The sequence below is a fragment of the Vombatus ursinus genome, unplaced genomic scaffold (assembly GCF_900497805.2).
Source record: "Vombatus ursinus unplaced genomic scaffold, bare-nosed wombat genome assembly UNPS02010394.1, whole genome shotgun sequence".
Lineage (NCBI taxonomy): Eukaryota > Metazoa > Chordata > Mammalia > Diprotodontia > Vombatidae > Vombatus > Vombatus ursinus.
Window position 1 is genome coordinate 2,849,059 of NW_020950172.1, and position 12,726 is coordinate 2,861,784.

Genomic DNA, 12,726 nt, shown 5'->3' on the forward strand with positions numbered 1-12,726 from the left:
AATGGCCTGTGTGACCTTGAGCAAGTCCCTTCCTTGCTCTGGGGTTCAGTTCCACATCTGTAAGATCAGGAGGTTCATTTATTTAGTAAATAAATCAATTTTCTAATTTTTTTCTAATTTTTTTTAACTCTGAACTTTTAAAACTCTGAACACTAAATCAGGTGATCATTGACATATAGATAATAGAACAGAACAAGGATGGTACATGAAACCACAAATCTCCATCACATTGAACTTGCTTGTCTTGGTAAGTATAGAATAAATTTAATCTGAAACTTTCAAAGGTCATCTGATTGCCTGTGATTTCTTCCGTTTGTCCTTCTCTTCTCTTTTGTGATAAATAAATGATTTAATGAATCATTCTTCTTTCCTTTCCTCTTCTTTTTTTTGGGGATGTGTGTGAGAGAGCTCCCCTACTGCTGTATTTTTGCCCCATTCTGTGCCTTGAATCTATCCACTCTTTCAGAAGGCACACTTCATCACTGTTCCTCTGGATTCTTGGTTGGTCATTGCACTGATTAGAGTTTTCTAGTCTTTCCAAGTGCTTTATCTTTACAATATTGTTACCCTCTAAGTTGTGCCCCCTGTCCTGCTGAAGTCTCTCTCTAGTTCCCTGAAACCATCCCTTTAATCACTTCTTATGGCACAATAATGTTCTCTGACATCCATAGACCATCATTTTTCTCCCTGTCATTTCCCAACTGATGGGCATCAACACAAACTTGTCAAGGCCTACAATGAGATTGGACCTGCAGATATAAAAATAAAAGCAACACACTTCTGGCCTCGAGAAGTTTACCCTCCATTGGGGTGAGGGAAGTGTGTACATTTTTGTTGTTGTTCAGTCATTCAGTAGTGTCTGACTCTTCATGACCCCATGGACCATAGTACGCCAGGCCCTTCTGTCCTCCACTGTCTCTCAAAGTTCGCACAAGTTTGTGTTATTGTTTCTGTGATGCTATCTATTCATTTTATCTTCTGCAGTCCCCTTTTCATTTTGACTTCAGTCTTTCCCAATATCAATGTCTTTTCTAGTGAGTCCCATCTTCTCATTATGTGGCTAAATTATTTAAGCTTCACCTTCAGTATTTAACCTTCCAGTGAATAGCTTAAATTATTTTTTTAATATTGGGTAATTTGATCTCCTTGCTTTCCATGGGATTCTCAAAAGTCTTCTTTAGCACTACAATTCAAAAGCCTCAATTCTGTGGTGTTCAGCTTTCTGTATAGTTCAACTCTCACAGCCATATATTGGCTGGAAAAACCCTAGCTTTGACTATATAGACCTTTGTCCACAAGGTGATATCTCTGCTTTTTAGTGTGCTGTCCACATTTGCCCTAGCTTTCCTTCTAAGAAGCAAGCATCTTTTAATTCCATGGTTGCAGTTGCCATCTGTAGTGATCTTTGAGGCCAAGAGTATAAAATCTGACACTGCTTCCATTTCTTCTCCCTCCATTTGCCAGGAAGTAATGGGGCCAGTTGCCAAGATCTTAGTTGCTTTTTTTTTTTTTTTGCTTTTAAGCTTCAGCTTTGGCTTTTACACTATCTTCTTTCTGCCTCATCAAGAGGCTTCCTAATTCCTCTTCACTTTCTGCCATCAGACTGGTTTCCTCTGCATATCTGAGATTATTGATATTTCTCCAGACAACCTCAATTTCCACTTTTGATTCCTCCAGCCTGACATTTCACATGAAGTACTCTACATAGAAGTGAAATGATTAAGGTGACAATATATAGCCTTGTTGCACTGTTTTTCCAATCTTAAATCAATCAGTTGTTTCATGTTTGGTCTGACTGTTACTTCTTGGCCCACACACACATTCCTCCAGAGATGAGTAAGGTGATCTGGCACTCCCATCTCTGAGGATGCAGGGAAGATAATGTACACAGAGAAGTCAATAGAAAGATGCCTAAAATAGGGGGCAGCTAGGTGGTGCAGTGAATAGAGCACCGGTCCTGAAGTCAGGAGGACCTGAGTTCAAACCCGGCCTCAGATCAAACACTTGATACTTACTAGCTGTGTGACGCTGGGCAAGTCGCTTAACCCCAATTGCCTAAAAAGAAAAAAAAAGTGTGTAAAATAAATACAAAGTACCATTGGAGGAGCAGTCACTAGTAACAGGGGAGTATCCTCTGAGGTTTCATGTGGGAGGCAGCCCTTAAGCTGAACCTTGAAGGAAGCAAGGGATACTAAGAGGTGCAGGTGAGGAGGGATTGCATCCAAGTCTGGAGGAAAAGCCTATACAAATGCATGGAGGTGATGGATGCAATATTTTGTATGAGGAAGAACAAGTAGGCTACTTGGCCCCAAAGGAGAATACTGTACAGGAAAGGGAGTGATGTGCAATGAGCCTGCAGAGATAGGTCAGAGCCTGAGTGTGACAAGTTTTAAAGAGCAAATGGAGGCTTTTTATTTTATCCCATAGACAATGATGAAGCATTGTAACTTCTTGAGCAGGTGATGTGTGTGTGTGACTGGAACTTTTAGGGAGAAAAAAAAGGGGCTTAGTAGCTTTAGGACTGGACATCTCAAAATCTGCAATACTAAGAATGATTCTATAAAGTGTCTCTATGGTGCCATCGATTAAAAAAGAGGTTAATGAGCTTTGGTCTGAACCTACATTGAGAGCTCTCACCACTGGTTTTATAATTCCAGTGGAGGGCCAGGGCATCTGAATGTAATTGGGTTTGTGCCCTGTGGGCAAGTACTAGCAAGATGACCTTAGTGAAGAGGGATTGCTTTGCTGGGCTTCAGTTTCTTCATCTCAGGAAATGAAGACAATGACATTTGTCACCACTGATCTCAAACAGTTTATTCATTCATTCAACAAACATTCACTGAGTAGGTTCTGTGTCCAGTACACTAGACTGGGTATTAGGCAGATGGGTTGCTCAGCGGTTAGAGGACTAGGCCTAGAGTCAAGAAGGCTTGAATTTAAATCTGGCTTCTGTCAATGATTAGTTGTGGAATTTGGGGCAAGTCATTTGACTTTGGTTTGCCTTGGTTTCTTCAACAGTAAAATGGTGATAACAATAGTAACTACCTCTTATGATTGTTGTGAAAATCAAATTAGATAATATTTGCAAAGCACTTAACATAGTGCCTGGCATAGAGCAGGTGCTATGGAAATGCATGTTGTTATCATTATTATTATTTTACTGAAGAAAGAGACTGAATGGTGAGGAAAACCTTTTGGAAAACAAACACTTGTGGAGATACAACCTGCCAACTGTCTTTGCAGGTGCTGAAATCCTCAGCCAGCACCTTGGCCTCCAGCTGCTGAAGACCTGCAAAAGAAGGCTGTTGCCACCAACATCTGTCTTGCCCCTCTCAGAGTGGTCAACATAAGAAGAGGAGATAGTGTTCTTGATGGAAGTAACACCATAGAAGAGGCATTGCCATTGGCTTTTCTGCTATACTCTTAATGATCATAGGGACTTTCCACCACCTAGTCAGGGCTGCAGAACCTGTGGCCTCATGGTCACATGTGGCTTTCTAGGTCCCTGGGTACAGCCTTTTGACTGAGTCCAAATTTTACAGAAGAAATCCCTTCATTAAGAGGATTGATTCTATGAAGTTCGTATTCAGTCAAAGGGCTGCACTTGAGGCCCTAGAAGGCCACATATGATCTTGAGGCTGCAGTTTCCCATCCCTGAGTCCCAGGTGGTATAATGGATAGGGCACTGGGTTAGGGCTTGGGAAGACTTCACTTCAAATGCTGTCTCAGGTACTTACTAGTTGAGTGATTCTCTTATTTTTTTAGCCCAAAGAATTTTTTTTAAGATTCATTAATTCATTTATTTTTAGTTTTCGACATTCACTTCCACAAGATTTTGAGTTACAAATTTTCTCCCCATCTCATCCCTCCCCCAACCCCAAGACAGTGTGCATCCTGAATACCCTTTCCCTAATCTGCCCTCCCTTCTATCTCCCCACCACTTATCCTCTTCCTCTTCTATTTTCCTGTAGGGCAGGATAGACTTCTATACCCCATTACCTGTATATCTTATTTCACATTTGCATCTGAAAAAAATATTTTAACATTTGCTTTTAAAACTTTGGGTTCCAAATTTTCTCCCTTCCTCCCTCCCCACCCACCCTCACTGAAAAGGCAATCAATTTGATACAGCTTATACTTGTGTAGTCAGGCAAATCACTTGCATAGTAGTCATGCTGTGAAAAACTAACTATATTTCCCTCATCCTATCCCACCCCTGTTTATTCTAGTCTCTCTTTTCACCCTGTCTCTCCTCGGAAGTGTTTGCTTCTGATTACCTCCTCCCCCAGTCTGCCTTCACCTCTATCATCCCCCTGCTCTCTTATTCCCTTCCTCCATTGTCCTGTAGGGTAAGATAGATTTCCATACCCAATTGAGTGTGTATGTCATTCCCTCCTTAAGGCAAATCCAATGAGAATAAGATTCACTCGTTCCATCTCACCTTCCCCCACTTCCCCTCCACTGTAAAAGCCTTTTCTTGTATGTTTTATGTGAGATAATTTATCCCATTTTACCTCTCCCTTTCTCCTTCTCCCAGTATAATCCTCTCTCACCCCTTAATTTTATTCTACAGATATCTCCCATTCATCTTCAACTCTCTCTGTGCCCTCTATCTATCAAGCTATCTATACACATATTTTTTCCCCTCCAACTACCTTAATACTAACAAAGGTCTCATGAGTTACAAATATCATCTTTCCATGTAGGAATATAAACAGTTCAGCCTTAATAAGTCCCTTATGATTTTTCTTTCCTGTTTACCTCTTCATGTTTCACTTGAGTCTTGTATTGGAAAGTCAAATTTTCTATTAAGCTCTGGTCTTTTCATCAAGAATGCTTAAAAGTCCTCTATTTTATTGAACGTCCATTTTTTCCCTGAAGGATTATACTCAGTTTTGCTGGGTTTTTGATTCTGGGCCGTAATCTTATCCTTTGCCCTCCAGAATGTCATATTCTAAGCCCTGTGGTCCCTTAATGTAGAAGCTGCTAAATGTTGTATTATCCTGATTGTGTTTCCACAATACTTGAATTGTTTCTTTCTGGCTGCTTGCAATATTTTCTCCTTAACCTGAGAACTCTAGAATTTGGCTACAATATTCCTAGGAGTTTTCCTTTGGGTATCTCTTTCAGGAGGAGATCGGTGGATTCTTTCCATTCCAATTTTACCCTCTAGTTCTAGAATATCAGGGCAGTTTTCCTTGATAATTTCTTGAAAGATAATGTCTAGGCTCTTTTTTTTGATCATGGCTTTCAGATAGTCCAATAATTTTTAAATTGTCTCTCCTGGATCTATTTTCCAGGTCAGTTGTTTTTTCAATGAGATATTTCACATTGTCTTCTATTTTTTCTTTCTTTTGGTTTTGTTTTACAATGTCTTGATTTCTCATAAAGTCACTAGCTTCCAATTGATCCATTCTAATTTTTAAAAGTATTTTCTTCATGAGCTTTTGGACTTCCTTTTCCATTTGGCCAATTTTGCTTTTTATGGCATTCTTCTCCTCATTGGCTTTTTGGACCTCTTTTGCCATTTGGGTTAGACTATTTTTTAAGGTATTATTTTCTTCAGTATTTTTTGGGTCTTCTTTAGCAAGCTGTTGACTTGTTTTTCATGATTTTGTTGCATCACTCTCATTTCTCTTCCCAGTTTTTCCCCTACTTCTCTTACTTGCTTCTCAAAATCCTTTTTGAGTCCTTTCATGTCCTGGGACTGATTCATATTTTTCTTGGAGGCTTTGGATGTAGGAACTTTGACTTTGTTGTCTTCTTCTGGTTGTATGTTTTGATCTTCTTTGTCACCAAAGAAAGATTCTATGGTCTGATTTCTTTTATGCGGTTTGCTCATGATTCCAGTCAACTTCTTGAGTTTTTAACTCTTTGTTAAGGTAAAGATCTGCTTCCAGTGTGGACAATATACTGTCCCAAGCTTCAGGGGTTTTGTGCAGCTGTTTTCAGAGATACTTCTATGAACCTGTAAATTTTCAGTTCTTCCAAGGTGGTATGATCAAGGGCGAGGTGTTTATTCCTGTCCTGGCCTGTGCTTTGGTCTATGACTGACCACAAGCACTCTTTTCTGCCTTGGAGCTGTGAGGAGGATTCCCTCTCCACCACCACTACAAGCTTCACCATGCCAGCACTCCTCCTCACCCCAGGACTGCCATCTAGAACTGTGACCCAGATCCAAGCAAAGGCAAAGCAAGAGAATCCTGCCTCAGCACCAGCAAAGAAATCCCTGCAATCCCCTTCTGAACAGCCACTCAATTCTTCCTCAGTCTATGGGCCAGAATCTCCAGAAGTAACCACCACCTGAGGTTGTGCCGGGACTGGGGCTTGGATGGAGCTTCTTTCTTACTGAGGTCACAGATTTTTCCTACTGACCTTCTTAGTTGTCTTTGGCATTTGTGGGTTGAGAAGTCTGGAAACCACCACAGCTGCCCATGATTCAGTCCTCTCAGGCCTGCTCCAGGTTTGCTGAGGCTTGATCTTTGCCTGAACATGTGCCCATGCTGAACTGTGTTTCTCTCCCAGCCCAGTGCAATAGATCTTTCTAATCAACCATCCAGGTTGTCTTGGGCTGGAAATTTGTTTTGTTCTGTCTTTTGTGGGTTCTTCTGCTCTAGAATTTGTTTAGAGCCATTTTTACAGGTATTTGGAGGGGTTTGGGGGAGAGCTCAAGCCAGTCACTGCTTTTACTCTGCCATTTTGGCTTAGATGAGTGATTCTTTTTTTTAATAATTGATTTATTTTGTTTTATAAACTATCACTTCCATAAGCTTTTGAGTTTTAAATTTTTCTCCCCTTCCCTCCCCATCTCCCTCCCCAAGACAGTGCACAATCTGACATAGATTATATATATACACATTCCTGTTAAACATATTTTCACATTAGTGGTGCTGTAAGTAAGAATTAGAACCAATAGGAGGAACCACCAGAAAGAGGAAAGAAAATACAACCGAAAAAAAAATAGCAAATAGTATGCTTCAATCTGCATTCAAACTCTATAATTCTTTCTCTCAGTGTGGATAGCATTTTCTATCATAAGGCCTTTGGAGATGTCTTAGATCCTTATATTGCTGGGAAAGGTTAAGTATATCAGTATTAGTCATCACACAACATGGCTGTTACTGTGTACAATGTTCTCCTGGTTCTACTTACTTCAGTCAGCATCAGACCACACAAGTCTTTCCAGGTTTTTCTGAAGTCTGCCTGCTCAACATTTCTTATAGCACAATAGTATTCCATTACATTCATATAATTCAACTTGTTCAGCCATTCCCCAATTGATGGGCATCCTCTCAATTTCCAATTCTTTGCCACCACAAAAAGAGCTACTATAAATATTTTTGTATATCTGGATCCCTTTCCCATTTGTATGATCTTTTTGGGATGCAGCCCTAGAAATGCTATTGCTGGGTCAAAGGGTATGTACATTTTTATAGTCCTTTGGGCATAGTTCCAAATTACTCTCCAAAATGGTTGAGTCATTTCACAACTCCACCAACAATGCATTCGTGTTCCAATTTTCCCACATCTTCTCCAACATTTATCATTTTCCTGTTTTGTCATGTTGGCCAATCTGATATGTGTGATTTGGTACCTCAGAATTGTTTTGATTTGCATTTCTCTAATCAATAGCGATTTCAAGCATTTTTTCATATGACTATAGACAGCTTTAATTTCTTTGTCTGAGAACTGCCTATTCATATCCTTTGACCATTTATCAATTGGGGTAGTTGAGTGATTCTTAAAGCACACTGATATAGCTTTGTAAAGTCAAGTGCCTTACAAATATTATCTCATTACATTGTCACAACAACCCTAGGAGGTAGGTGCAATTATTGTCCTCATTTTACAGATTTGGAAACTGAGGCAGACAGTGATAAAATGACTTGCTCAGGTGATACAAGTAATGTGTCTGAGGCTGGATTTGAACTCATGGTTTCCTGATTCCAAATATAGTGCTCTATCCACTGCATCACCTAGCTGCCTTTTTCTCATCTAAAATGAAGAGGTTGGACTTGATACCTTCTTAGGTCCTTTGCGCTCTAAATCCATGAGTCTCTGAAGTGACTTGTTTTAACTGTCTATCTGGGTTGTCTTCTCCTATTAGAAAATGAGCTCTCTGAGAGCCTGGACTGTCTTGCTTTTCCATTGGTATTCTCAACACTCAGCACCTTGCTTTTCAAGGTGAGTGTTCAATTCACTTATTCATTCATTTAGAAAGTACTAAGAAAATATGCAGTGTTGAGGAGGAAACATGGTCTAGTGGAAAGAGCTGGATTTGGAAGAAGGAGATCTGAATTCAAATTCAGGTCTGACACTTACTGCTGGGTGACCACAGTCAAGTCACTTCCTCCTTCTGAAACTCAGTATGATTAGGGACTCTCTCGAGGTTAGCAATTCTAGGGATCTGTGACTAATCCTTTCTCTTCATTGTGTAGTGACAGGGAGACTTGTCAACTGGGCAATCAAAGCAGTATTGATTAAGCACCTAGTATGTTCCAAGCACTGTGCTGGGGTCAGGGATATAAAGCCAGAAATGAAGAACTGTCACAGTCTGCAGGAAGCTTCCTTCTCTCAGGGCAGGCAACATGTATTGGCATGGAGAAGTTTCCACCTCCCCCCTCAGCAGATGATGGTCCATGGTCCTAGAACGGTTCCTCCATGAGAAGTGAGGATGCAGTGAATTTTGCTTCCCCAGGCCTGAAGCTGCTCTCCATAGTTTTCCTCTCCATCACCCATCACAGGTGCCTACTCCTGCTCCTATGCCAACATCTCCAAACAAATGGAAACAACCAGATAAGAGCCTGTTCTGAGGAGATGGGAAAGCCTGACTCTCCGTGCATGCAAGCTGGCCTTATTATTCATAGTCAATGGAATGCTTCAAGGAAAGGAGCAGAGTTTCACTAGAACCCATTTCTGAATCCCAAAGATGTAAAATATGTTGGCAAGTAGCCCCATTTCTTGTGCTACCCTGACATTTAATCAAATTAGGATCCATTGCCATAGAAACAGAATTGCGTGTTTACAGAGCAAAATAAAATGAATGATCAGCAGAGATTTTTCTGAAGAAAGAACATGTGGACAAACATCCTTTGGTTAACCATAAGTTAACCAGGTCTAATTAGCTTTATGCTTAGATGGACTAGAAAGTCACCCATATGATGTGATACTTAAAAGTCCTGGAAAATGGCCCTCTGAATATAGCTCTCCCATTTGTTCCCTCATTGACTAATAATCCTCAAAGTGCCTCTCGCAGAAGGCAAAGCCTTTAATTTCACAGTGAGAAACCAGGTTTAGAATGTAATTCCTGGATGTTGGCTTAAATCTACTTTATCCCACCAGTGACTGAGTTTGGAGCCTTTCCTGAGCATGAGCTGTGGTGCCCATGGTAGATATACTGAGGACCTGAAGCAGGAGGATGGCCTAGGGCAAGGAAGGTAAACCTTACCAGATACACTCTTCTTGCAACTGAACACCTCCTATGACAAAGAACCTATCCCTCTGAGGACCTCCTGCTGGTACACAAATGTGGCGGAAAATCAGCCATATGCACATAGATTCTCTAAACAGAAAGGGATCTCAGAGAAGAGCTGGGACATCTCATAGCTGAACAGTCATTCCCTGTATCCCCTTTACAATACCTTCAACAACCCCCCACCCCGAGACCTCCAGTAATGAGGAACTGCCTCACAAGGAAGGCCATTCTGTTGGGGATGGCTCTGGTGGTTAGGAAGCTGGTCCTCATGTCAAGGCAAAATCTTCTTGCATTCCCCTATTCCCTCATGTTTCTAGTTCCACTGTCTAAGGCCAAGTGGAACAAAGCAAATCCGTCTTCCCCAAGACAATCCTTCAGGGTCTTCAAACTCCCTTTCCTTCTTATTCTTCCCTTTTCCAGGTCAAATTTCCCTGGCTCCCTCAACTAATCCTTCATCAACTTTTTCCCCTGCTAACTACTCTCAAGATGTATGTGTGGGTCTGTGTGTGTTTTTCTGCGTGTGTGCCTGTGCATATGTGCACACACACGTGCACATGCATGCTTGTTCAGGTTTGGCAAGAACTGGCTAGTCAGTTATCAAACATTTATCAAGTGTCTACTATCATCTGGGCACTGTGCTAAATCCTATGGATACACAAAAAGGCAAAACACAGTCTCTGCCCTCTAGGAGCTCACAGTATGATGGAGAAAGACAACACATAGAAAGATGGAAAAGGAGAGAGAAAGAAGGATGGTAAGTATGGAGGAAGTGGGTGTAATGAAGTCCCGTCACCAGGTGGGAATGATGAGATGTCTGCCCTGGGTGCTTTTCTTAAACAGAGAATCTGGGAAGAGCTCTCTATGTCCCTTCTCCACCCTTTCCAACCAGAGAGAGGAGCCCAAAGGTCAAGAGGTACTGAGGAGGTGTGGGTTTCACAGCTGATTTGATCTTGCTGTAAGATGAGTCTTTAGAGACAATGGTGAAGTCCAAGTGAGGAGTCAGGTGGAAAAGTGACTAAATGAGCTTTCTGTCACGGAAACTTTCAGATGGGTCACCTTCTCTTCCCTCCTGACCCCTTTGAAAATGAAGGGGTTGGACTCCTAGCCTCCAAGGTCCCTTCCAGGGCCAAATCATGGATGTTATGATGGGGAACCTACCCAGAGGCAAACCATTTTAGCCTGGGATTGCTCAGATTCTTAAGAAATACCTCCTTATGCTGGCCCCAAACCTTTGACTCTATACTGTAAAAGATATAGACCCTATAGAATATACAGAAACATTGACTCTGGTAGGAAATCAAAGAAACATCACATGGAGTCAGAAGTGGTCATAGTGAAGCACTAACCAGAATCAGTGGTGCTCACTGGTGGATATTTTGAGATGCTCTCAAAGATGCTGTGTGTGTCCTAGAGGGTCTAGCTCTACACTATGGTCATGAGAGGTGCTTGCTCAGAAGAAGGTGCTCAATAAGGAAGTGTTTAATTTTGAAAATGCTCTGGCTTAAGGCCTGGGGAGAAAGTTTGGTCTGAAACTTAGGGAAATGGAGAAAACTTAGAAAGGAATAGTTGAGATGTTTACTTCTCACTTGTCCCTCATTCCCTTCATGCCATCAGTACTCAGATTATTTGGAGAAATGATGCATCAATGAAATAGGCAAGAATAGGAAAGGACAGGCAAGGGAGTGGAGAAAGCACTGACTTGGAAGAACCAGCAGTTAGAGAATTAGCTTAATCTATTAGTATTAGAGAGGATTATCTCCCTGCTTTCTTTCTTAAGTGACCATGTGTGAGTCTCTTATCCACAAGTCTGAGCCTCAGTTTTCCTTATCTGGAAAATATAATTTGCACCATACCTGTTCAAAGGAAAAAAAGACACATTGTATATATCATAGTGATATAGAAATTGGAGCAAATCATTATTGTTATGACCATTCCTTTTGTGTAATCATGAGTGACAGCTGAATGGCAATGCTTTAGTCCAAATAGGTCAGAAATATTAACATGTTAGGTGAGGAGAAACATTCAGATTTTAAGAAGATGAAGACAGGATGTACAGTTGGACAGACTTGAGTACGCACAGAAAAAAAAATTCTGTTGGAAGAGACACAATTTTGTAGACAATGAGGGACAGATATTCAATATCTCTTACAAGGGTACCAGGTGATGGAAGAATCATCAACAGTATTATTGCCCCCCCAAATCAACCAAGAGGATGTGACTAATTACCAATCCATACATCAAATTTCTTTCTGTGATAAGAATTAATTAATTTATTTTTATAAGCATTTACTATCTGTTACATAGCTCCCCAATTCAACAATTAAAAAATGAAAAAATATCCTTTTAAAAATAAACATAGTCCAACAAACAGAATTCCCTAATTGGTCATATCTCTTTCTGTAGCTTGAGTCCATCCCCTTCTAGCTGGAGGTGAGTGGAAGTTTCATTTTCACTCTTCTGGTCTCATATCTCATCACTCCATTGGCTAGAGGCCCAAAGTCATTCAGAATTGTTTTCCTCTATCATGTTGTCATCGTGTAAATTGTTCCCCTATATTCTTTGCACTTTGCCCTGCATCAATTAGTGGATATCTTCTCAGTTTCCTCTGGAATTCTCCATTTCATCATTTCTTATGGTATGATAATATTTCACTACACTCATATGTACCACAGTTTGTTCCATAATTGCCCAATAAGATACTTATTTTCAAGTTCTTGTCTGCTATGAAACATTTCTGTATACCGATGTATTTTCCTTTTTATCTGATATCTTTGAGGTATAGGCTTAGCAGTGGTATCACTAGGTCAAAAATGATTCCCAGTTTGGAGACTTTTTGGATAGTTCCAAGTTGCTTCCCAGAATGACTGGACTGATTCACAACTTCACCAACACTGTATTAATGTGTCCAGTTTTCCACAACCCCTCCAACAGACTAATTTCTTACTAATCTCTACCAAATCATTATGAGAATCATTGATGGTCATGTCAGAACTATCCCTGATGAAGGTTTAAGAAGGGAACAGATATAATTTTCTTCATCATGTTACCAAGCCACCCACATCTTCATAGTAACACAATGGATGGAAATACGTATAGAATACAGAATCTGATTGTACTTATTGTATGCTGATTATAGATCAGTGCTTGATCTGGTAAAGTAAAATTTGGTCACAAAGGTTATTTTCCAATGATATCTCCCACATATGTCTTAGAGTCCTGCTACATTACTTGAAAGATGTGATAATTCTCAA

The 12,726-nt window shown here is 40.5% G+C and overlaps 1 pseudogene; it reads right to left on the reverse strand.

Moving 5' to 3' along the window:
* Positions 1–1,183: 1,183 nt before the first annotated feature.
* The window catches only part of LOC114037416, a 193,303-nt pseudogene continuing 181,760 nt past the window's right edge, over positions 1,184–12,726 (reverse strand).